Genomic DNA, 26,437 nt, shown 5'->3' with positions numbered 1-26,437 from the left:
CATTCTTCTGTTCTTCACCATAGGTGACTGGATCTGTCCATTCTTTTTCTGATCGATAGTGCTCAGAGGTTTCAGCTGTACCAACAGAGGCTTTCAAAATACACCTCCTCAGCAGTAACTTTTTAGTAGTAGTATTATTTGACAGGTTTGAAAAGACAAAGTCTTCTGTTCATATACATTATGAAAAGAAAAGTCTTCAGAAATGTAAGGAAGAAAATAATGTCATTGCTTTGAGCACAGCCTGAGCTGAAAGTAAAAACAATCAAGAGAAAATACAGTTGTTGACATTCTGTGGCTAAAACAGTTCCTGCTGATGGCTATTGAAATACGGCATTTAGGTTTGGCTGTTTTATAACTCCTATTAGTGTTGGAAAAATGCAGCCACTAAGATGGAGGAGAGGTTGTTTTTTAAAAAGAGAAATATGAGTCAGAATGGTACAGTACTTTGAGTGCTGGACTAGGATTCTGGAACACTAAGGTTTGAATCCATGCTCAGTCATGGAAAGTCACTGGGTGACCTTGGGCAGGTCACATTCTTTCCCAGGAAGGCAATCCCCATTGAAACAAATATTGGCAAGAAAACTGTATGATAGGGTTGCCATAAGTCTAAGTCAGTTTGAAAGCAACAACAAAACAACATTCATCCAGTCAAATTTTTGATCAACCTGATAAATGATAACACCAATAACAATGATGTCATGTTGTCCCATGATATGTCCAAAACATTACTGCCTAAACAGAAGCTGTCATACTTTGGACAGTGCATGACTAATTGGAAAAGACAATAATGTCTAGTCAAGTGGAAGTCAGTAGAAAAAGAGGAAGACTGCACTACAAGTAGTTTGAATCTATCAAGGAAGCCATGGCCCTGAGTTTGCAAGACCTGAGGGTAGCAGTTGCTGACAGTGTCTTGGAGATCTCGCATTGACAGGGTTACTGTTAAGTCAAAGTTGAATTGATGGCAAATCAAAACAAAATATAATTACATGGAATTTCATATATTTTGGGGAGGTTGCATATGGTATTGCAGAATTAGCACTAGGATACAAGATTATGTGTGCCTGGAATGAATCTCTGTTCAATGCTCCTCAACTGTCAAAGGACAAAAATGGAATCTGGGGTGGTGAAACAATGTTTACTGTTTACTACAGCATTATGACAACAAAACAGCAGCCTCTGACTCAGGACTTTTTCACCTGGAGAAAATTGGGAGGTTATACTGGTCACAAAGCAGGGTCATCCAGGGCATTAGGGACTCTTTCACAATTGCTTTTCAGACAACGTTGTGCACAAACCGGTCAGACTCCAGACAGAAAGTGAGGTGAATCAGTGAATAAGCATTTTCGCAAAAATACTGTGTTATCAAGTCAAGTTCATTCATTAATTCACTCTCTTCACTTAATAGCAGCCATCTGAAAACCATGCCCTGGATTTTCCCTGTTCCCAGATTTCCCATGGTTCCTTGCTGTGCCAGAGAGAGGAAGGCAGGCTTGTTCTTAAAGGGATACACACACAGCATACACCTCTCTTTCTCTCGCGTGGCTGGTCTCTCTAGTGTGTGTGTGCCCCTTGGGTTCTGGGTGTGTTAAGCAATAGTGAATTTGCTTGCTTTTCTGGGATGCCAACACTTTAACCAAATATCTAACATGTGGAGTCTCTTACTCTGGAACAAGCACCTACAGTGGGATCTTGGTATCTGAAGACTTGCAAGGCAAACCTTGCAGATTTGAGAATCCACAGACAGTAAGCCTGTGTTGTCCCCAATGGTGGCGTACACATGTGGCCACACCACCAGTAGGCACAAGGACCTCCAGCCTTGTTTCTTCTGAGGTGGCTGGGTAGCCAAGCGAGGATGCACCTTTCCCCAAACATCTGCATTTGGGCAGAAACAGGCTGTGGAATTCACCTGTACCTCTTTAAAATGCTGAAGAGATGGAGTGAGTGGGGTGAGGCTCAGTAGGAGGAGAAAGGAGAGTTCCCAGGGTTTTTTTTAAAATAAAAGTTCAAACTTCAAAAATTGATTTTCTTTTTTAAAAATTAATTTCTTTTTTAAAAAAAAATTCTTTAAAAAATCACATTTTACCAAATTTTCACTTTTGCCACATGAAACTATATAGATAGATAGATAGATAGATAGATAAATTTATTTTGCATATATGATATTTTAATTTAAAGGTATAATTTTATTTTACTAGTTATTACTGTCACAGCAATTACCATGACATTCAGTGATGTACGGGAATTATGATTTGTGAGTAAATTAATACAAACAACATGGCTAAGGATTCGGTATGGTATGGGAGGAGGTTAATGAGAGGGTGACACTAACTGTAGTGACACAACTTCTTCTCTGGAGATACTTGAAAAGAAGTTGGGCTTGGAGAAAAAAGATGGAACAAAAATGAACCTGTACCCTGCCACCAGAATGCATGCTTTATATCAGCTTCTCCCAACTTAGTGTCCTCCAGATGTGTTGTTGTTATTGTTGTTGTTAATTTCATTTATATGAAAGAAAAGGGAAAGGAAAAGGAAAGGGAAAAAAGCTTTCTGTCCAATGCCTGAGTTAATCAGTTATGATCTTCTTGAATAGCAGATGCTGGAAAAGACATTAGGCACTAGTGGCCCCAGAGAGTCTCTCCTAATCAGAGCAGGCAACATTGGGTGAGAATGGCCAAAGGTCTGACTCTGCTCAGGCAGGTTTTTATTTTTTAGTTATGTGATTGAAGTCTCCCCTTCTTCAAAACTGCACCCATGCATTTGTTTTCTGTTAAGCATATGTTTTGGTCCATTGACTTTCCTATTAAGTAATTGCTTAAAGGACTTCTAGAATGGGGACTGTTGCAGAGAGCAAAATATTCAATATCCTGACCTGTTTATCTATAACGGACGTTCAGCTAGTTAATTGTGCTTGTTTCAGGGCATAAGCTAGCCAGTGTCTGATGAAGCTTAAGAGGAAACTTTCCCTAGAGGCTGGTTATTTTAACGCTTCCTACTAACATTCAACTCTCATGCCTTTTGCCCAAACATCTGCTTCTGGCTGCTGTCAGATACAGAATACAAGGCAAGACTACAGGGCTGATTTGGTTTGGCAATTTGTTATGTCTTGGATTCATTTCCCAACAGACCACCAACTAGCGTCAGTTTCTTTTTTTAACAGAACAATAACACAGCTGGGAAACAATGTCTTCTTTCTTTTTGTAGGATACTGCAAACGGCTGCCCTTTTGAGCTTGGAAAGTAACATTTTTGGACAGAGGTATTTTTGTAGCCCTACATCATCATCATCTTCATCACCCACCTCCTCTCCTCCTTTATATAGTGTCATCACTGTACACAGTGCCATACAAGTACAATCAGCCCTCCTTATCTATGGGTCTTTTATCCATAGATTCAACTATCCATGACTAAATAATATTAAAAAATATATAAATTCCAAAAAGCAAACCTTGATTTTGCCATTTTATATAAATGACACTCTTTTATAATGCCATTGTTTTTAATAGGACTTCAGCATCCATGGATTTTGGTATCCATGGCAGGTCCTGGAACCAAATCCTACTGGATACCAAGGGCCCACTGTAAACAAACAAACAAACCAGTTTCTTGCCTTCAAGCTTACAAGACAAGACACAAATGGAAAATGAGATGGCAGTGTTAGAGGGGATTAAATCCAGCTGCTGCTGCTTCTCCTCTCTCTCTAAGGCCAGGGCAGTGGCAGCTGGGATAGAATCATAACGTTGGAAGAGACCAAAAGGGCCATTAAGTGCAATGCCATGCCATGCAGACACTCACAATCAAAGTGCCCCCAACAGATGGCCACTGAGCTTCTGTTTAAAGAAGTCCAAAACAGGAGACTCCACTACTCTCTGAGGGACTGTGTTCCACTGTCAAACAGCTGTTACTGTCAGGAAGTCCCTTCTAAAGTTGAGGTGAAATCTCTTTTCCTGTGTCTACTAAGCATTTAGTAGATTCAGAAAAGCTTTATTCAGTATGCAGAGTAAACCATAATACATAGTTGTTGTCAGGACTGAAGGATTTTTTTCTAGTTACATTGTATGTATAGAAATCAAACAATTCACCAGTTACAAAAGCCTTCATCCCATTTGTCAGCAGTGCAAAACATATTGTCTTCCCAAGGCTTACCCCTTCTTCTTTTCCCCCATACAGCTTCACACAAGAACTTGGAACTTGCAGCACATTCTTCCTCCCCACACATCTGTTCATTATGCCAAAACACTACTGATCTACAATCCCTTTTTTCCCCCAGCATCACCAACAGGATAGCATAAACCATCATCTCACATCAACCCACATATGCCTAAACACAGCAATTAAGCATGGTAGGACCATGTCTGAACCCTAATCCTGACACTTCTGTGAGTTCTTCTTGCCCAGCTTGCAAACATTATCCTAGACAGAGATTGTTCCCATCACTTACTATCTGATAATTTTCACAGGTGATGCCACAGATTAAAGTTTCACATTCTTTCGTTATCTGGTCTGTTATTAACTGGAGGTGCCTGGGATTGAAAATCAGGCCTTTCTATATGGAAAGTGGATGCATTGACACTGAGCTATGGTCCATCCCAATTGGCTGTTGCGAGATGCACTGTGAAAGATCTGTTTCTTTCCACTTGTTTCTCTTCTGTCCCTACTAGTTTGAGCATCTCCTTTAGAGCTTTTGTAAAACTTTTTTTTACGTTTTTAAAAACTATGGCCCGGTCCAGACAGGCCTATAGGGCACCCTCATCACATGCTAGGGGTTGGCCGAGGGTACTGCACCCACACGTGCCTGAACCCTAGCACATGACGAGGGCATCAAAATGGCGGTGTCCTGTACAGAAGGGCATTGCCATTTTGACGTGATGGACACCTAGCGTCTGCACGTTGCAGCGCCATAATGAAGTCACGAGTGTGCCATCGACACACTGCAGCATCATGGAGCCGCAAAAAGAACCTGCTTTTTGCGGGTTCTTTTTGCTCTGCAAGGGAGCCACACAGTTTGTCCACTGCGGCTTCCTTGCAGAGAAACCAGGGCGCTGGCAGACAGCCTTTTTTGGGTGCTCTGTACCGGGCCTATAACTCCCAAATCTCCCAACCAGAATGGTCAGTTGGTATGCTGGCTGCAGGATTCTGACAACCATAGTCCACAAAACCAAACCCTTTCCCATATCTTGGTCCCTTTTATCACCATAATACTCACCTTTGCATACAGTGACTTCTCTTGCAAATATGGAATGCTGGCATAAAACAGCTAATGGTGGGATAAATACAGAGGGGGAGAAAAGAAAACCACTCTCTCTGTGTTGAGGGTTTTTGTTTAGTGGCTTTTGCTTAGCAGCTTGGATGTTTCAATAAATGCATATATTCAGTGTCTCTCATTTTGTTGTACCACACACTAACTTTATCATATTTCTCAGGCCCTGTTCCAAGTGCCAACTTCATGCAAAATGAGGACTGTTATAGCCTTTTTCATCTGGAATGGGGAACCTTGGGCCCTCTAGATACTTTTGATTTTAATTCCCAGAAGCCTCAGACAGCATGGCCAGTGGTAAGGTGAGTGTTGTAGTTCAAAATAACTAGAGAGCACACTCAGGAGCTTATTGCATGGACTTTAAAACAATTGTAAGCCTCCCGGGCTGCACCTGAGATGTGGGATGGAGGCAGGGATTATTGCATGGTAAATCGCCGCCTAATCGTCACCCACCATCAGCCCAGGTGCAAGCCGGGTCCCAGCCATGCTCTACCAGCAGTTTTTGAAGTCAGAAGCTTTCCAGCTTCTACAAAGTGCTGATGAAGCGTGGCTGGGACCCAGGCTGTTGGCAGGTGGTGATTTTGCATGTGATAATCCCAGCCTCCTCCCACGTTCTGGTAGTACCCACATTCGGGAGGCTAGAGATCATTTTAAAGTTCATGTGGGCCCAAACAGACAGGCCAAAATAAAGCTGCTTTGGGTCACTTTGGTGGTATGCTGTTTAAATGCTGCATGTGTCCTATGAGGCAGGAAGCCATACCAAAGCCACGCTCCAGTCCTAAGGACTTGAGCACAGCTTTGGCACAGCTTCTGGCCTCTTAAGATGCATGTGTCATTTAAATAGCATACCACCAAAGTGACCTGAAGCAGCTCTATTTTGGCCTGTCTGTTCAGGCCCATGTGATAGGTGCCTCAGACCTCTGAGCCTGGATGAAAGAATTAGTCAGGTTTAAGTTCCCTCATGCCTGTTTTCTTTTCCTCTTCCAAGTTATTCCCATTCTGAATATGAAGAAATATTTAGATTTAAGAAAATTATTACAAAAAGGAACTGAAATGCTCTTCACCTTTATCCCTACACAGACATCATGCTGACAAATTCCCTGGTATATGGTGGGTTTTTTGCATCAGCCTGGGTCTCAAAATGGTCAGCTAAATCCTCTTAGCATATCACATACAGTTGACAGTTTTTTGCTAATTGTGCAGGTTGAATGTAAAGTTTCATATTTTCCTAGTGCAAACTCTATTTCCACCAGCCCAGCAACCCAGGAGCTCTTCTTTTCAAAAGTCTCAACACTGACACAGGTGCTCTCTAACAGTAGCAGGGGAGGAGATGCATTACTTTGCTTAGCTAAGACTCTAGCTTAATTAGTAACATCAGCATCCATTACAGAACAAAAGGTGAAGGGCCATTTGTCTAGTGAAGTCCCATTAGACCAGCTTCCCACTTCTCTATGCCTTGCTGCAAATACTAAATGTGGTGGCCTCCTTCCTTTGTGCAGTGAGTGGGTATGTCTCTGTGCAAGCCCTGAATTTCCTGTTGCTTGCGGGTGGTTTTTATTGTTTGGGATAAATTTTGCTGAATTTCATGAATTATATGAAATGGTAATTCATGGTGGAGCTGGCAATTTAGTTCCCACCAAACTCCAAAGGCAGGTCTGCAGTGCAGTTTGTCTAATATCATAGTGCTTGTCAAATTGGTTGTTGTGTGTCTTCAAATTCTTTATGACTTATGGTAACTCTGTTACAGGGATTTCTTGGACAGATTTGTTCATAGGATGTTTCCCTTTGCCTTTTTCTGAGCCTGAGACAGTGTGAGTTGCCAATGGGTTTCTGCAACCGAGCTATATTATCCACTACACCATACTGTCTTGCTTGTCAATTACCAATGTTCAAAACAAGCATCATTTATTTTAAAAGAACTATGTGATAACTAAGGATGAAAAGAATATGCTTCATTATACATTTCCTGGTTGAAAAATGGATTTTCTCACAACTGGGGAAACCTAGTTGAAAAGAATAACACAGGCTGCATTTGCACTGCAGAAATAATCCAGTTTCACCCCATTTTGCTATGGCCCAGTGCTATGGAATTCTGGGAAATGTAGTTTGTTGTGGCAGCAGAGAAGGCTAAATTTCTCACAAAATTGCAGTTCCCATAATTTCATAACATTGAGCCATGGCAGTTAAAGGGGTGTGAAACTGGATTTATTTCTGCAGTTCTGATGCAGCCACAGTTATGATAATTTTGTGCAATTTTTGCCAAGTGTTCACGGATCCTGTAGTGTTTAAGGAAACTATATTGTAGAAAACTTTATTATTATTTACTGAAATGCACATGACCTTTTTTGCACAAAAATCATGGGGTTTTGTGGGAGGGAAATAGTTTCTCCTCCTCAGCACCATGTCTTTCTCACTATTCCCAACCAGGCTGCCCTCCCCCACTTTCTTTTGTTTTCTTTCATCTTTGTTTTACTAAATATCATTTCCTTAACTGATAAATTATGTTACAAATAAAAATTACATTAAAAAACAAAAAGCATAGGACAGGACCTTGGCCAGCTCACTTACTCTCAGCCCCAGAAAACCCTGTAATCAGTTTGTTTTACAGTTAGTATAAGTCAGAAAGGGCTTGAAGATACACATCTGGCATGCTGTGCTCCAGAAGCCCAGTGCAGGCTCTGGCACTGATAGTGAGTACTCAGAATGAGAGACTGAGCATCACGGAGACATGCCAAATGGAGAGACACCCCAGCAGCCATAGACCTCTGTTGTAAACACAAACATAGATGGAGACAGATCTGGCAGTACCTATCCCAGCAGCGTGCCAACAAGAGGAGGGGTGGAGATGCGCTAAGCATTTACTGTATATTGAAAGCACTCAGCAATCAAACAGCACCTGTGAGAGGCTGCCAGGCCATAACTAGCCCAGCACCTCCCTCAGAAAGTTGTTTCTGACAACTGACCTTCTTGGTAGAAGCAACATTCATGCCTTGTGTATCTGTTCATGCTGTCTGATAGCCTAACCACATTACCACACCACATTCTTATAGTGCAGTTAGTCCACTTTTACTCTTCTAGCTGCCTCCTGTTGCATGCTGAGGTTTGGCTGAGAATTCTAAATGCCCCTCTTTAAACTGCAAATTCCAGAATGCAACAAGAGGCAGACAGAGCAATCAAAGTGGAATCGCAGCACTATAAGAGTGTAGTGTGGTAATCTAGTTGGACTTTGCTCTGTTTAGAGTGCTCTTGGATCTCTCTTTGGACTACTGCTTGAATTTATTCCTGGACTCTGTGTGACTTGGACTGAACTGATTTTGCTGCTTCAGCTTCCTTGCTGATGATGAACTATGCTACTCCCTGTAATTCTCTTGGGCTCTGTATCTTCTTGCATTCCTTTTCTGGGGGTCTGGTCTTCTACTGAGAGCAAAATAGGATGACAACAACAACAACAACAAAATAATAGAGGCCATCTAGAAAAAACCATCTATAGCCATATTATGATGAGAGGTATGTCTTTTGCAACCACTGATTGAAAGCTGTAATCTGAAAATGATGAGTCAATAACTTCCTAAAAAGTAAATGAACCTTATTGATTTTGTTCCTTTCTGGGATCCAAAGAAAGTGATACATTACTGATTGCTTAATAGCATTACTTTGTACATTAGAAGAAGCTGAATGTCTGGAAACTATAGATGGACAATTGTTTTATTGCTGCTGATATCTGGTTATGACAGAAGGGAAGAAAAAATGGCATCTATTATTCCTTATCAGAGTTGCAATTATATTCAAAAATCCCACCCCCAAATAATTCAGTGCTGTTTATGTTCTATGTGTGCATGAAACTTTGATTCTCTGACCTGTGGAAATTATGCAAATCCAGGATATTTGCACATGCTTATTTTGCATATTTTCCTTTTGTGTGGCCTACAGAAGACTGTGGAGCTGTGAAATCCTTCTTCTTCATCTGGCTTTTGTGATAGCATTTGGTCTCTCTTGAAAGCCATAAAATTTGCAGGAATGAATTCTGAGTGGATAAGAAACAATTCTTGAATCTCCAGGGTACACCTAGACACCTCTTTTCCAATGATGCCTGTTAAACATGTCTTTCACATCAGCGATATTCTGCAAGTGGTAGAGAAGATACTGAAATAATCCTTTCCAGAGCTTTCACAATCTATCTCAGAGCCTGTAGCATTACTTTTAACTCTTAGTTACGTTCATAGTTCCAAAGCCCCCACCAGTTAGTTCATGTTATAGATAGATGTTTTTAAAAAAACTTTTGAAAAGCATATAGCTTTTCTAAATAGCAATAGCGTTTACATTTCTATACAGCTTTATAGTGAACTCAGCACTCTCTAAGCAGTTTACAATCTGTAAGACAATTGACCCCAACAAGCTGAGTACTCATTTTACCTTATGTAAGTTACCTATTAAAAACAACAGCAACTGAACATGGCAGAATGCTCGACTGTGACAGAAAACACAGATTTTGCCATCTCATTTTAACTTCAGCTTCAACAGCAAAGCACAAGGCACAGTGTGAGATGCCACTTGAACCATGTGATACTCTTTCTTCATTATCAAGTGAGATCAAAAAGTAACTGGAAAAGTTACAGTTGCAATTCCAAAAAGGTGATGCTACCCATAGTTCCAGTCATAATGTAAACTAGTTAAACCATAGAGTTCAGAAAAAAAGATTACTTATAACTAAGACTTTATTTGTTGGTGATGGAATTTAAAGCTGCAATCAACTTGGTACCTTGATACTTGAAGAAGGACCTCTCAAATATCTGGGGCAGGTTACAGACCGCCCATTGGGGCGGGCTGCACCCGCCCCTTTCCCCGGTGTATCGGGGCCTCAGTTGCCAGAACGGCAGCTGCTGAGGCCCCGATCCGCCGCTTTTCAGGCTGCGGGGAAGCGGAAAAAACGCCGCTTCCCCACAGCCTGAAAAGAGGTGTCCTTGGGGCTTCAAGCCCCAAGGACACCCCGCAGGCGGCAGGGAGAAGGAGAAAGGGGCCGCTTGGCCCCCTTCTCCCTTGCTTCGCTGGGTGCAGCCGTTTGAAGGCTGCGCCCAGCGAAGCAAAGCGGCGCCGCAAACCAGGAAGGAGCTCCGAAACGGAGCTCCTTCCTGGTCCACGGAAAGGGCTCACTAAGCGCCCTGGCATGGACCGACGATGTCACATCCGCGCCGCCCCGTATAGAGGCGGCGCGGTCGTGACGTCGTCAAGGCGGCCCCCTTGTGGAAGGGGGGCTGCCATTTTGTACGGACTCAGTCCGTACTAGGGTTAGGGGGGTACGGAAGCACCGCACCTTCCTAACCCTAGTACGGACTGACTCCGTACTTTAATGGCAGTGTGTAAACCGCCAAGGAGTTGGAGGAGACCACAAGGGCCATCCAGTCCACAGGCCATATCAAAACCCATCATTTTGGCCCCTATACCTGCCCCAAACCTCGACTTATACATGAGGTCAACTTATGATTGAGTATACAGTTGGCCCTTGTTATCCACTGAGGGTTGATTCCAGAACCTCTCTCCATCTCCCGTGCATATCAAAATCTATGGATGCTCCAATCACAGTAAATACAATGTGGTAGTAAAATGGTATCCCTTATATAAGATGGCAAAATCAAGATTTGCTATTTGGAATTTATACTGTTAAAAAATATTTTCAAGATTTGAATCTGTGGGTAAAAAAAAAATGTGGATATTGAGGACTGACTGTATATGATAAACTCAGTTTGCCTGATATGAAGTCGAAGGCTTCTCAATTTGCCTGAGATTGCAGGGAGGTGAAAGCAAGGCAAAATTAAACTAGTAATGACAAAGTTGATAATTACTTGGTCTGAATATGAGTTTATTTGACTCATAATAAAGCCTGGATGTACTGCAGAAGGAATATAATTTCTCTGAAATATTATGGAAATACAAGAGTTTGTTGTTGTTGTTGTTAACTTTCCTCGAGTTGACAATGACTCATGGTGACCCTGTGGATGAGACATCTCCACAACTTCCTGTCTTCTCACTCTTTGCTCAGGTCTTGCAGACTCAGGCCTGTGGTCTCCTTGACTGAATCTAACCATCCACTTTCTCCTGCCTTCTACCTTTTCTAGCATCATTGTCTTTTCTAACAATTCATTTTTCCTCACGATGTGGCCAAAGTACAACAGCCTCAATTTAGATCCAAAACACACTGCAGAAATAATCCAGTTTGAGATCACTTTAACTGCCCTGGCTCAGTGCTAGGGAACCCTGGGAAATGTAATTTATTGTGGCACCAGATCTCTCTGTCAGAGAAGGTTACATGTCTCACAAAATTACAGTCCCCAGAATTTCCTAGCACTGAGCCAGGGCAGTTAAAGTAGTCTCAGACTGGATAATTTCTGCAATGTGTTTTGGACTGTAAACATTTTAGCTTCCAGAGAGAGTTCAGATTTGATCTATTCCATAACCCATTTATTTATCCTCTTGGATGTCCATGGTATCCTCAGCACTCTTCTACAGCATCACATCTCAAATGAGTTGATTTTCTTTATATTGGCTTTCTTCACAGTCCTGCTCTCATATTCTTACATGGTGATGGATCATCCTTAATTCAGTATTCAGGGTTATGTCTTTAATTCTTGTAATTTTGTAATCCTATTCGGTTCTTTCATAGCTGCCCTCCCCATTCCTAGTCGTCTTATTTCTTGGCTGCAGTTTCTGTTCTGATCAATATTTCAACCAAAGTATGGTTAACTCCAGGATGAGATAATCCTAAACAGAACAAGAGTCAGGGACAGAACACCAACAGGGAACTAAAAGAGCGGAACAAACAACAGTATAAATAGAGATGCAGTCAAGTCACAATTGAGTAAGATGGAATGCCAGGCAGTATACACAGTTAAATATGAAAAGGATGCCGAGAGCTGTGTTACACATGTTATAGGTACATGCAATGTGAGAAGCATGAATCAAGGGAAGCTAGACATAGTAAAGAAAGAAAGAAACATATAAACATAGCAATACAAGTAGTGAGTGAGCTGAAATGGACAAGAATGGGACATTTTGAGTCAGATAACCACACAGTGTTTTACTCAAGGAATGAAAAAAAGGAGAAAGGATGGAGTGGCACTAATAGTGAAGAAAGTCCTGGCAAAATCAGTCAAAGGATATAATTATAAAGCCAAATGGAAGCTTTTATACATATATAAGGACTTTTATCCTGTTGACTGACACGACTGATGTAGAATAAGTGGCATTTACATAAATACTAACTTGCCAGATAACAATAGTCCAATAACAATACTCCTCTCATCCAGTTGAAATTATCAAGATAATTAAGCTCAAATGTGCTTTTAGCATTCACATTTACAGGGCTCACTTTCTATTTACAGGAAGTTAACAAGATGAGCTAATATTACTCTTTTTTGTGAATAGGGGTGTACATTAGAAGCAAGAAATTCCCTGAGACAAGCATAAATATTGGAACAAGCCTAACACTGAACAAAGGAAAATTAGTCTGCCTCTAAAGCTAGGCCACATATTTTCTTGCCTGACATGGAGGAAGATATTGTCACCTATGTCTCATGTACATAAGCCAACTGGATTGGTAATTGACCTTTGTGTTGGCAGCGGAATGCATCTTCTCTGATGTCTGTGGGCAACAGGCAAGTGCAGAGGCTGCAGAAGGCGCCATGTGAAGATGGGAATAACTAAGGGAATCAGTTGAATCAGATGGGTGGGAAAATGTTGCTGCTGTTGCCAGCATCTGTCAATTGAGGTGGCTGCTGTTATCTGCCTCATGATAGGCCTGCTCTGCTCATTACGGATTAAAAGAAACATAAGTATTGATTTAGTGGATCAACGCAGGTACCAGCTAGATTTTTGAACCGTTGTGAAGACAGGAGTCTTCTTATATAACTGTCCTGCATAGGCATTTTATCTTGCATCAAGGCAGACAAGTGCATCAAGCAGCAGGTAACTGGGCTTTGACAATGCTCAAAATTGGGTTGGAGGTCTTAAGATGATAGAGCAAAGGGGGATCTGCAAGGCCAGAGTTTGTGCTAAATTTCATATTTTGAATTGATTTTTCATCGCTGATTATGGCCATCTAAAACTAAGAAGTTATGGACAGACTGTTGGTCTGTCAACTCATCACTGCCAATTGAAAGGCTGCAGTTTTCCAAGATTTCAAAATTTAGATGAGGGCTTTCCAATTAACTGCTACCTGATACTTTTAGCTGGAAACTGAACCAGGAATTGAACCAGGGGCAGCTTAAAAATGCTGTGCTCTACCATTTTTTCAGTTATCCCTTCCTAGAATGTCCACATTTTCCCCTATATTTGAACACTGCATACCAAGCCTGTTGGGGAACAAAAACAAACCAAAACCTTACAAACAAACAGCCTCAAATTGCTTGGCTATTTGTGTATGCACCAGTTTTCTCTCCAAACAAAGAGCATTGGTAATTGATACAACAGCCAAACATTAAAATTCAAGAAAGGCAACAGTGCCTCCCCATTGGCCTTCTGATTTCCTCCCAGTACAGCTGAGCTGACAACACAAGAACTTTCATTAAAGATGAACAATCATGGTGGCAAAGGCAAGGGAAACAAGATAGCCCTTTTCTTAACTTTAAGGAGCATATCGCCCCATAGCTCAAGGGATTGCACAGACTTTGTGGAATCACTGCAGCTGTCTATGAATGATGGATGAAAAGGGGAGAAAAAGATCCAGGCTTGGTCATGTAGGGAAAAGTTGCAAGGATATATTCCCCAACATTTCAGAAATGAAAAATAGTCACACATTTAAATGCTTGTAAAACCAAGCACCACTCCCTAAATTTCCTCCCGATTTGTACATTGCCAAAGGGCCTTCTTTTTGCAACATCTGCTGTACAAGATAATGTAACAGTTCATCTTGCACTGTGACTGGTCTGTGGTTGGTAAACTGACTACAGCAGTGACGACAAACGTTTTAAAGACCGAGTGCCCAAACTCAGTGGCATTCCTGCACCAGGTATCACCTGGGGCTGGGGGGCAGGACTTCTGGGGGATGGGACTTCTGGGGGGGTACCCAAGGCACACTCTCTCAGTCTTAGGCTAGCAATAGCAAACCTCTCTCTGACAAAACTTAGGGTCGCCATGAAAACTTACCAAGAAAACTCCATGATCGTTTCATTTTATCTACTAATAGCAGCAGTTTATTCTGAGTGTCACCAAAGGGCCTCATCCTTTTGCAAGAGGGAGGTTTTTCAGGCTTGAAGGAATTGCAGAAGTACAGGAAAACAGAAAAGAAACTGGCTTACATTTAGCAAGCATCCAAAGCCTAAATTCACTAATTGCTAGTTTGAATTACATTTGTTGTCACACTCTGTTTAGCCCAATGACACAGAGAGACCTGGATCTTTAAGAAAAGATTTTTTTTTCTTTTGCACAAAAGGGAGCCACTTCTTTCATCAAAGCAACAAAACAAGGAGCTCCTCGAAATTGCTGTAGCTATTGGTTAATATACTTCAGCCTGCAAGGATAATTATAAAAGCAAAATGCAAGTTGGCTGGATCTGTATAATGAATTTTTGTTTTATTTTTCTTTCTTTAACAATGTTGCTCACTATTCTATTGTTATCATGCCAGATAAACGTATTTCAAGCTGGAACTAGCAAGCCTACCTAGTTGCTGAAGTTACACTGAACAAAGCTCTTTATCTTTTGGTTTTCTGGCCTTGAAGTGATGTCTGCATTCCTGGTTTCTTTAGCCTAGCTAACTGAATGCTATTTAACCCTTTAGTTGATTTTCATAAAATCATAGAATCATAGAGTTGGACGAGACCGCAAGGGCCATCCAGTCCAACCCCCTGCCATGCAGGAAATCTCAATCAAAGAATCCCTGACAGATGGTCATCCAGTCTCTGTTTAAAGACCTCTGAAGAAGAAGACCTCACTACACTCTGAGGGAGTTTGTTCCACTGTCAGACAGCCCTTACTGTCAGGAAGTTCCTCCTAATGTTGAGGTGGAATCTCTTTTCCTGTAGCTTGCATCCATTGCTCCATGTTCTAGTCTCTGGAGCAGCAGAAAACAAGCTTGCTCCCTCTTCAATATGACATCCCTTCAAGTATTTAAACAGGGTTATCATATCACTCTTTAACCGTCTCTTCTCCAGGCTAAACATCCCCAGCTCCCTAAGTCGTTCCTCATAGGGCATGGTTTCCAGACCCTTCACCATTTTTGTCACCCTCCTTTGGACATGCTCCAGTTTCAATGGTCTTCTTTCTATGACAGCCTTTTAATTTTAATATTTATTCATTTAATGCTCTTACACAATGAATTTCCTTTTTGTTTGTCTTACCACACTCAGGGGCTAAACAGACTGCACCTTTACAGTGGCCCTTTCAGTGCTGGACCAGCTGTGGCAACTACATACCGTGACCCCGATCTGGCATTCCCATGACACAAAAAGGAGCCACAAAAAGCAGCTCCTTTTTGTGCCATGGAAAGGGTATCCTTGCCACCATGGTGGCACCTTCTGGTGCTCCTTTTGGCACTGTGTCTTCTGGATGCAGTGCCAAAGGAGTGCTGTGATGCTGCCTGCAGTGCGGTCAGGTACATGGCGTAATGGCAGCATTGGGGCATGCATCGTGTGGACACCACACCCCCACTCTGCCCTGAAGCTGGCGTATAATGCCAGTCTGTACAGCTTGTCGCTCTCTTCTTGTCTCAGTCTAACCTACAGGCATTTTCCCTCTTCGTTTCTTTTCCTCCATTAGACATACATTTGATTATGAACAAGTGATAGGTAAGTAAAATTACTTATATGTGTGCTGCAAAAAAGATCAAGCTTATTTCCTTTCTCTACAAGACCTGTGTTTAAGCGTGGGCAGGCATGGGGCTGATTCAGTTTCTGCCAAGTGGTGATGACTTTGCTTGAGAGATCCATTACTATCTATCATGTTTCCTAACAGGTTCCTGTGGCCCAGGCATGGATAGTCTTCCAGATTATTTGGGTTTTACAATTGGTCCTTCTCATCAATAGATTTTTTTTTATCCATGGATTCAGACAGCCACAGCTTGAAAATATTCCAAAAAAATATAAATTTCAAATAGCAAACCCTCATTTTCCATTTTATATATGAGACACCATTTTGCTGTGCCATTATATTTAATGGGACTTGAGCATCCACAGATTTTTGTTATCCACGGGGGGTCCTGGAACCAAAACTCAGCAGATAAAAAAAGGCCCACTGTATTTTCTTATGTGTATTTTTGATAGTGTCCCACATCCCCCCCAAAAAAACCACACACACACTAGTGAGTTTTGGGCTACTGAGTTTTTATGGATTCCTAATCAAGTGCAATATCCTTACCAAATGTTAATATTATGGTTAGGAAACATTTCACACTTACTAGTCATAATTACCAGTAATGGAGAGACAGGATTAAAGTTGCATTTAAAACCCAAAATGTTTATGAGTACTTTGAAACAGATAAACCAGATAATAACATGCTGTTTCTTGGGAGAAAAAAGTTTCTAAAGCACAAGATATTCTTTGAGGGATAATCAATTAGCATTTTGTGACAGAGTATAATACAGCGAAAGAAAGGATACATAATCTTAAAAAGTAATTTAGCTACACTTGTCTTAAATTCCAGACAATTTGCAGCGAGTGAAACTGAAACTTGATTCCAAGACTCATATGTAACTACTCTGGTCACAATGTTTGATAAATTGAGATTAAATAGATTTAATTTATTGATAGAATCATAGAATCACAGAGTTGGAAGAGACCGCAAGGGCCATCCAGTGCAACCCCCTGCCATGCAGGAAATCCAAATCAAAGCATACCTGACAGATGGCCATCCAGCCTCTGTTTAAAGACCTCTAAGGAAGGAGAGTCCACTACACTCCAAGGAGGTTTGTTCCACTGTCAAACAGCCCTTACTGACAGGAAGTTCCTCCTAATGTTGAGGTGGAATCTCTTTTCGTGTATTTGCATCCATTGTTCTGAGTTCTAGTCTCTGAAGCAGCACAAAAAGTGGAGATTCTTACTGGAATTTTGGAAGAACAGATGGTTGCTTTGTGTCTATGCTAGGTGAGATGGATTCTCTGATATTTGATGAACTTGTCTCATGTCTCATAAGAGAATGCATTGAACAAAGAACTCCAGACTCTCTCCTTACTAAAAATTCAAACAGATCAAATTTCTTAGTGAATGAGAAGGGCAGCTCCAGCCAATGCCATAGGAAGGTCATTTTTCTAGATACTGTATCATCTTCCCAAATATAGCCAGTGGTAGCTCTCCAAGTAGTCAATCTACATGACAAAGAGAATACAACCAGCATTTCTCAGCTAAACTTAGCAACAAAGATCTTACAAAATACAAACACAAAGGGACCATTTTCTTTTAAATGCAAGCAATTGATGAATTCAGTCAGAAATCAGTTTCCTGGATAATGGAATCTTGATGCACCAGTTACAGTACAATTTCTGATACTTTCTTTGATGCTTTTGAAAGGAAAATTGGGTGGTAATGGACATTTTATGTGGATTCACAGGTTGTGATCTAGGACTCTGAATTACAAACTACCGGATAAAATTGTGCAAAGCATAACAGATAATATCGTCTTTATTCATGGCTTGTATCACAATATGCTCGGTGTGTCTTCTGTAGATTAAAAAAAAGGATATCAAAAGAGGATAATTACTAAAAATGATGTTGTGTTTGCTAAAACATTTGGAAAGGATGGTTTATATGAATTAAATGTTCAACAAGCAAATATGACTCAAGCACAAAATAAGAACAGTCTTCCTGGGGCAAAAGAGTCTTGGACATCATAACCTGAAATATATTCTTCAACTACAAAACCATACCTTGTCCACAGGTGTCAAGGTAAATCCATGAAATGTTAACAACAGTAATAGGACTGAACTGGAGTGGAAAAAATGGCTAGGATTTAAAAGGAACTATTGATTTAAAATTGAGTTTACTAGTTGGCAGTACTCCAAAATGTGTATATTATGCTGATGCAGGCTAGTCAGAAGTGCTACAGATTACTAATCCATCATTGTTTTCTTGTGTTTGTATGGAAGTCCACATATTTCCAACCACAAACAAGAAACATCAGTTTTATCAATATCATCCTCCCTGAACTCTCCGCTCCGCTGGGAAGAATCTGCTTCAACCAAAGAGGACTAGACTGTTGGGATATAGAGTCCTGAGAAAATGCACAATGTGGTAATTGAAATAGAGACTGGACAACAAAGGGTCACTGTCAGCCATGATGATAAGGCATTTTTCCATCAGTGCTGAGTCATGAAAAGTGACATCAAAGATGATGGTCACCAAGTGCAGTAAAGTGCTGCAAAAGGCTGCAAAAGTGCAAAGGCACCCTGGGCAGGGGACAGAGATCATTGTGACACAGGAAGAAGAGGCAGGGCCAAAAGGCCAATTGGAGCCCTGGCTATAAAAGGGGTGTGCCTCAACTCACAGTGTGGGTCGCAGAGAGTTGTGGATGATGGTGGACAGTGTTGGAGTTGTAAGATAACCTTGTACATAGTGGAACTTCTAAAGAATAAAAGCCTTGTGAAGAGACATCTGGCTAGAGTCTCTTTTGTCAGCTTCTGGAAAGGGAGAGGCATTTCTCCAGTTTGCACATAGCTGCCTATCGCTTGTGAAGTGATGGTCCTGGTGCAGAACTTCAGTGTGGCAAATCACGCACTACACAACAATGCTAACAAGACTTTCTGCAGTGACCTGGTGTTCTTTTTCAGCAGCTGTTCCCAGACTCTGGAACGACCTGCCGGCTGAGATCCATCAGATTACCACCTTGGAAACCTTTAAGAAGGCTATTAAGACAGATCTCTTCCAGCAGGCCTTTCCAGACTAGAACATTCTTGCTGACCTGCCTCCCCCCTCCTTTTTCTCCCATTCTTCCCCATCTTTATCTTTATTCTACCCAGACCCCACTTGAAACTCATATTTCATTTTAATTGTTATTGTATATTAATGTTTTTAACTTCTTTTCTTGGTTTAATCTCCTTCTAGCATTTAATTATGTTTTTATGACTCTGGGGAGGGGGGATCTGGGAATTTTTAGAGAATTCTCTTTTAACTGTATTTTGCTTTACTGTTGTAATCCACTTGGATTCCTAGAGATTAAACAGAATATAAACTATTATTTTTATTATTGTTATGATTATCTTCCACAGGATCAGAAAAGGCATTCTGGGAATTTATACTGCTTGACCACTTGTTGATTGACTTTGGAATGATTGAATCCAATTCGATTTAAGCAAGACAACTAGAATTACATTTGAATATCACAAGCAGAGAAGATGATGCATATTAGAATCACAGAATCACAGAGTTGGAAGAGACCACAAAGGCCCTCCAGTCCGACCCCGTGCCATGGAGGAACTCTCAATCAAAGCATCCCTGACAGATAGCCATCCAGCCTTTGTTTTAAAATCTCCAAAGAAAGAGACTCCACCACTCTCTGAGGGAATGTGTTCCAGTGTCAAACAGCTATTACTGTCAGGAGGTTCCTCCTAATGTTGAGGTGGAATCCCTTTCCTGTAGCTTGCTTCCATTGCTCTGGGTCTTATTCTCTGGAGCAGCAGAAAACAAGCTTGCTCCAACCTCAATATGACATCCCTTCAAATATTTAAACAAGGCTATCCTATCACCTCTTAACCTTCTCTTCTCCAGGCTACCTAGCTCCCTTGGTTTTCAGACCCTTCACTATTTTGGTTGCCTTTCTCTGGACATGCTCCAGATTGTCAACAACCTTTTTGAATTGAGGTACCCAGAACTGGTCACATTCCAGGTGGGGTCTGAGCAAAGTAGAATTGAGTGGCAATATTATTTCACTTGAGCTAGACACTATACTTCTGTTGACGCAGCCTAGAATCGCATTGGCCTTTTTAGTTCTGCTTCACACTTTTGCTTCATGTGGAATGTGTTCTCTACTAGGACTCCTAGATCTCTTTCACATGTTGTCATGTTAAATCAGGTGTCCCCCATCCTATATATATGCATTTCATTGTTTCTGCCTAAGTGCAATACCTTAAATTTCTCCCTGTTGAAATTCATTTTGTTACTTTTGGCCCAGCTTTCTAGTCTATTCAGGTCATTTTGAATTTTGATCCTCTCCTCTGGGGTAGTAGCTACTCCTAATTTGGTGTCATCTGCAAATTTGATAAGCATACCATCTGTTCTTTCATCTAAGTCATTGATAAAGATTTCGAATAGCACTGGGCCTGGGACAAAAACCTGTGGTGCCCCACTTGTCACTTCTGTCCAAGAGAATTGAAACAACTTCCAACTCTATGATTCTATGATTCTATAATGGTTCAGCTGACTGTGGAAGGAGTAATCAATATTATCTCCTGTCCAACTGCTGAAATAACAGCTGACATATTGATCAAGCCTTTACTAAGAGGCTGCTTTGAGAGGCTGAAGATCAAGATGGGATTTCAAGGAAGCATGCATGATTAAGAAGGGATGTTAAGAAACTTTGCATGTCACTAACTGCTTGTTTTGGTGGCTTCATGTTGGCTTATTTTACTGCATCCACTCTCTTCTTGCCTCACTCTATAATCTGCAGCATTTTTTTTCTTTGCTCTTCCTCACTTCCATTAGACTATGTATTTTATTGTGAACAAGTAATTTGTAAGTAAATCTATACACAAACTCATTACAGAAACTAAGTTGGTTTCCTTTTTCTGGTAGACTGTATATGTGTGGGGCTGGGAGCATGAGAATGGCTATTGTTCAGCTTCTTCCTTGACATTTGATTACTCTGCTTGAGTGATCCTGTACTGTCTCTCAGAAAGGTTAGAGAGAGAAAGAGAGAGGATGTTTGTGTGGGAGTGAACTCTAGAAACTAAGCCTGGACATTGGCCACATAATACTGATAGAAATGTGTGTGTAAAAGATGGAGGAAAGATTGGAATAGTCTGAAATATAGCATGGCTGGGTAACTGGCTAAAACTCTGAGAATGAGCACACAGCAATCTTTTTTAATGAGTTCCACTAGAAGAATGCTTAATCTGAAAATTGATTTTTCCCCCCTAGAAAGACTGTGATGCAAACACCTCCAGCAGTGTTATCTGTTCAGGTTATTATGTGGAAAGAGAAACATTTAGTATCTGTGAACATGCCTTTACAAGCATGTTATATTTCCAAATCACCCCAATTTTGTCTGTTTCCAGTCATGAAAGGGAGTGATTTGTGACAGCAAGGACAAGATATACAAGGTTACTGAGAAAGTGGTCTTGATCTGCTTCTCACACACAAATTGTGGACTGGGATGCAATTATACTTGGGTTTTCAAATGTCTTCAAATTTACTCACAAGACAAAAAACCACACAATATATGTTTTAGGATAAAATTCATTCAAAGTTGCACACATTTAGGGAAACATTTATAAACACAGATTTTATGATGAAATTTGTGAAAAATAGATATTGAAATGCCCAATTGCACTATATACTGTTATGTGGATGCTGGTTTGACTTTAAGTTATACATTAATGTGGAAACTGGAAGCGGGTGCTTTATGCATAAACATTTTGAAGTGGCACAATATCGAGGTCGTTTGCAACCAATTTAACTGCCCTTACTCAATGCTAGGGAATTCTGGGAATTGTAGTTTTGAGAGACATTTAACTCACTCTGTCAAGAGTGCTCTGGTGCCACAATAAACTAAAATTGCCAGGATTCCCTAGCATTGTGCCAGGGCAGTTAAAATGGCCTCAAGCTGGATTATTTCTGCAGTGTGTTTTGGACCCCAGTCTATTGTTAGCAATAAGTCAAAATGGACAGACATCAGATTTGTTGGGTTAACTGTTTTTTTTAAGTGAACCTTGAGTTTATCAACATCAGTGAATAAATTAGATGCGTGTATTTTGAGACCTTGTTTATTTACACAAGGGCGTTAAGGATAGGAGGAATATTTACCCCCCCCCCCCCAAATTCTTCTTAAATAGAGAGGTTGTTCAGATGTGGTGAAGTAGCCTGCTGACAAATTGTCAGCTACTGTAAGAGCTCTCATGTCCAGCCTGAGAACAGGATAAGGATTGCTTCATTTTTCATCAACATTTCTGAAATTTTTGCAAGAATGTCGCTGTTAAATGTATTTCCTTTCTCTTTGTGGTGATCAACATGAACATACATCAAACACAGAAGAACTGTGTTTGAACCTACATCAAACATGGAAGGACTGGGTGATACTGCTAATTTTCAATAGCCTATGTGACAAAGCCAAAAAATTTCTCAGTTTTGCTCTGCAATTTGTACAAAAATTGTTCTGGCAAATACAAGAAAAGATCTTGTCCATCAGATGTAGATGCAGAAAATGCTGTGGTTTCTTGTCAGATGCCAGAATGGGGGAAATAAGGATTTAAACTCTTTACTCATGGTTGCTTCAAGGCTTCTTGGTTTTGGCAGCCTATCTTAGTTGGGAAAGTAATTTAGTTGTTTCTTTTATTAGACAACTGGGAATTAGAAACCCTTGCTGATCTACTGGAAATCGCCAAGAGAGCCAGCGCTACGGCCAGATCTATGTTCTTCCCACTCCTACACTAAATTATAGTTTACCATCTCAACTCAGATCAGAAATCTACAGATTATTATCTTTCTTGTACCGTATTAGCCATCTCTTCCTTGAAATATGTATTTAATTTATTTAGGAAAACTAAAGACGTTTTCCTATTTTCTGTTCTCCCCATCAACCATCATCTTAAAGATTTGGAGAGACAAAGTGGGGAGGTTAGGTTTGCTTCTGCAAGAAAAAACAGAAAATTGCTTTACAGGTGTGGCTGGCTGACCCTCATCATAGATCAAACTAGCTTTCCATGTTGATCTCACAGGCAGAAACAAATGGAACAGCAGCCTCTACTGTCTCTGATAGAAGGCATGCCTGGTGACTTTGAAACAATTTGAGATGTCTTGCTGCTCTAAATGGAGGTCTGCTGGCATCAAACCCAGCATCTGGCATTTGATGATTGGTTAGTGAAAAGGTCCACCCACCCTCCTTTATTGGCAAGTGCCAATCTTGTTCTGAAAAATGACAGCATTCCTGATGCTAAGAAGCCTATATGATTGTCATGTTTTTGACTGCTGTATTGTTTACGAGCTATTCTGACAGCAATTATTTTACAGTGGGAATAAAATGGCTACTCTCTGTGACTTGCAATATATTTACCACCTTATTCTCTTTATCGCCTATTCTGCTTGGGATGGGCATTTCAGTAGGAGTATGAAAACTGGGTAAATTGATATTGTAGATCTGATAGCACCCTGGCAGTGCATGCCATTCTGGAAGCCCTCCTCTCTAACAGTGAAACTAACAAACCTGAGCTCTCACAGGAATTTATCAGACAAGGGAAATTGGAAGTATAATCCAATGGCAATCCAAATGCAACCATGGGGTTTAACGTTATTGCATGATAGACTACCACAAGCAATTCCGGGCAATGGGAAGTCAGTCCAAACGCAATCATGGGGTTTCACATTATTGCATGACAGACTACCACACGCAATTTCAGGCAATGGCAAGCTATTTTCGGGCAATAGGGAGTCAGTTCAAACACAATTCAAATTTATGTAAATTCACTGAACTAGCGAATTCATGTGAATGTGTTTTGGCCCCACTTTCTTTTCATTCGAAATTAAGAGAAATTCCTCCCGTGTGATAAACTCCACAGACTCACCTCTCAGCTTCTCAGACGTTAGATCTGGCCTCGGGGTAACATTCCTTGGTTACATCCTGTTTGCATTACTTGGGGCTGCCTTTGAAAAGTGTTCAGAAACTTCAGTTGCCCCAAAGAACTGCAGCTGGAGCACACAACTTCCTTGTTGCAAGAGGCCTCACCTAGAATTATTCAGGCCTCACGTGGAATACTGTGTCCAGTTCTGGGCACCACATTTCAAAAAGTATGTTGACAAGCTGGAGTGTGTCCAAAATGGTGAAAGGTCTGGAAACCATGCCTTATGAAGAGAGACTTAGAGAGCTGGATATCTTTAGCCTGGAAAAGAGAAAGTTAAGAGGTGATATGATAGCCCCGTATGAATATTTGAAGGAATGTTACATTGAGGATGGAGCAAGCTTGTTTTCTGCTGCTGCAGAGAATAGGACCCAGAACATTGGATGCAAGCTACAGGAAAAGAGGATCCATCTAAACATTAGGAGGAACTTAGAATAATAGAATCATAGAATTAGAAGATACCACAAGGGCCATCCAGTCCAACCCCCTGCCGTGCAGGAACCCACAATCAAAGCATCCTGAACATAAGGCCATCTAGCCTCTATCTAAAGACCTCTAAAGAAGGAAACGCCACCACTCTCTAAGGGAGTGTGTTCAACTGATGAACTTCCTGACAGTAAGAGCTGTTCAACAGTGGAATACGCTGCCTCTGAATGTGGTGGAGTCTCTTTCTTTGGAGGTTTTTAAACAGAGGCTGGATAGCGATCGGTCGGGGCTGCTTTGATTGTATGTTCCTGCATGATAGGGGGTTGGACTGGATGGCATTGTGGTCTCTTCCAACTCTATGATTCCATGATTCTAAGCACTCCATTAGCTGCCAGTCCATTTCTGGGAACAATTTAAAGTGCTGGTTTTGACCTAAAAAGTCCAATATAGCTTGGTGTCAGGTTATTTGAAGGACTGTATCTTCCTTTACACACCCAGTAGAGCACTGAGATAATCAGGAGAGGCCTGTCTCTCTGTCCCACCACCCTTTCAGGCTGATTTGGTGGGAACAAGAGAGTGTGGCTGCTCCCAGGCTCTGGAACTCCCTCCCTAAAGAGGCCAGGCTGGCCCCATCCCTGCTTTCCTTTCGGTGGCAGATGAAAACATTCTTATACCACCAGGCTTTCTCAAACTGAAAAGGATTTGGACTTTAAATGCTGTGTAAGGTTGGTATTGAGTTTTGTATAGAGTTTTTAATATAGGCGTGAAACAAACCACCCTGAAAGGGCAGGCTGGAGGCAGCTGGTTTTCCTCCGGAGGGATGCCACAGCAGCTGAACTGTGATGTCCCCTCACCCCAAAAAGACCCCAGAAAAACCAGATTTTTCTTTAGACACCACACAGATGTCACAAGTGTGCCATTGGCGCACTCTGAATGTAAGTGACATGCAGCAACATGTATATGCTGTGTATTGCTTATGTCACGATGGTGGCCCCTGTATGGATGGAAGCTTCCATCCATACGAAGCCATGGCATGCTAGGGTTAGAGACCGTCCAGTTGGTGTGCGGTCCCTAACCCTAGAATTGCTGCCTGGATGCCGCTTCTTGGCAGTATGTACTTCGCCATAGTTTACATTCTAATGGGTAATGTTTATAACTTTTTTAAATGGTTTAATATTTTTTTAAGTTTGTGATGCCCATCTAGAAAGGAAGCATGCCAAATGCAGCTGAGGGATTAGATCCTACCATTGCTGTAGGCTAGAGCAAGCCTGGAACAGTTAAAAGCAGCCAAAACTAGTATGAACCAATAAGACTGCAGTTAACTAAACTTTGTTGTCCTATTGCAACACAAAAATGAAAACCTTCTCCCTAAATATGTTAATGAAGCTTGGCACGGAGTGTCACAGGTGCATTAGCAGATATACTTGCACTTGGCTCAGAGGAACTTGGAAGGAGACAAGATGGGACTTTAAGATTAGTAGCTAACCAGTAGAGTGCTTTGCAAATGCTTGCTTGCTTGTAACCAAATATGTATAAAAGGACTTGAATGCCTGTTAATTTTGCTCAGTTTCTGAAACTACTCACTGACTGGCCTTAACTGCACAGTTGAGTTATACTGGTTGTGTTCTCTACTCCTGTGTGATTCTTTGGCTCATTGCACCAGGCAAGCAGACTCACCACTACTTGGCAGTAACATCTGTATCTACATTTTAATGCTTACTGTTGTTTTTAACTTGTACTGTTTTAAATTTTGTTAGCTGCCTTGATCCCTATACCAAACAAAAGGTGGGAAACAAACAAACAAACAAACAAATAAATGATAGCTCTCCTGACCATAGTTAAATTATGTGATATTTTGGTCCTGTCCAACTTCATAACTAATGTCAAATTTGAGCTCCAGCACTATTTGTGCAGCAATACACTGGTTCATTTTTCTCTTAAACCAGTTAGACCAGACTGTTTATTTTTGTACAAAAGAAGAAAAAGAGACACTAAAAAGAAAAGAGGAAGC

Source organism: Sceloporus undulatus, chromosome 7, assembly GCF_019175285.1.
Source record: "Sceloporus undulatus isolate JIND9_A2432 ecotype Alabama chromosome 7, SceUnd_v1.1, whole genome shotgun sequence".
NCBI classification, from domain to species: domain Eukaryota; kingdom Metazoa; phylum Chordata; class Lepidosauria; order Squamata; family Phrynosomatidae; genus Sceloporus; species Sceloporus undulatus.
This window is presented reverse-complemented; position numbering follows the sequence as displayed.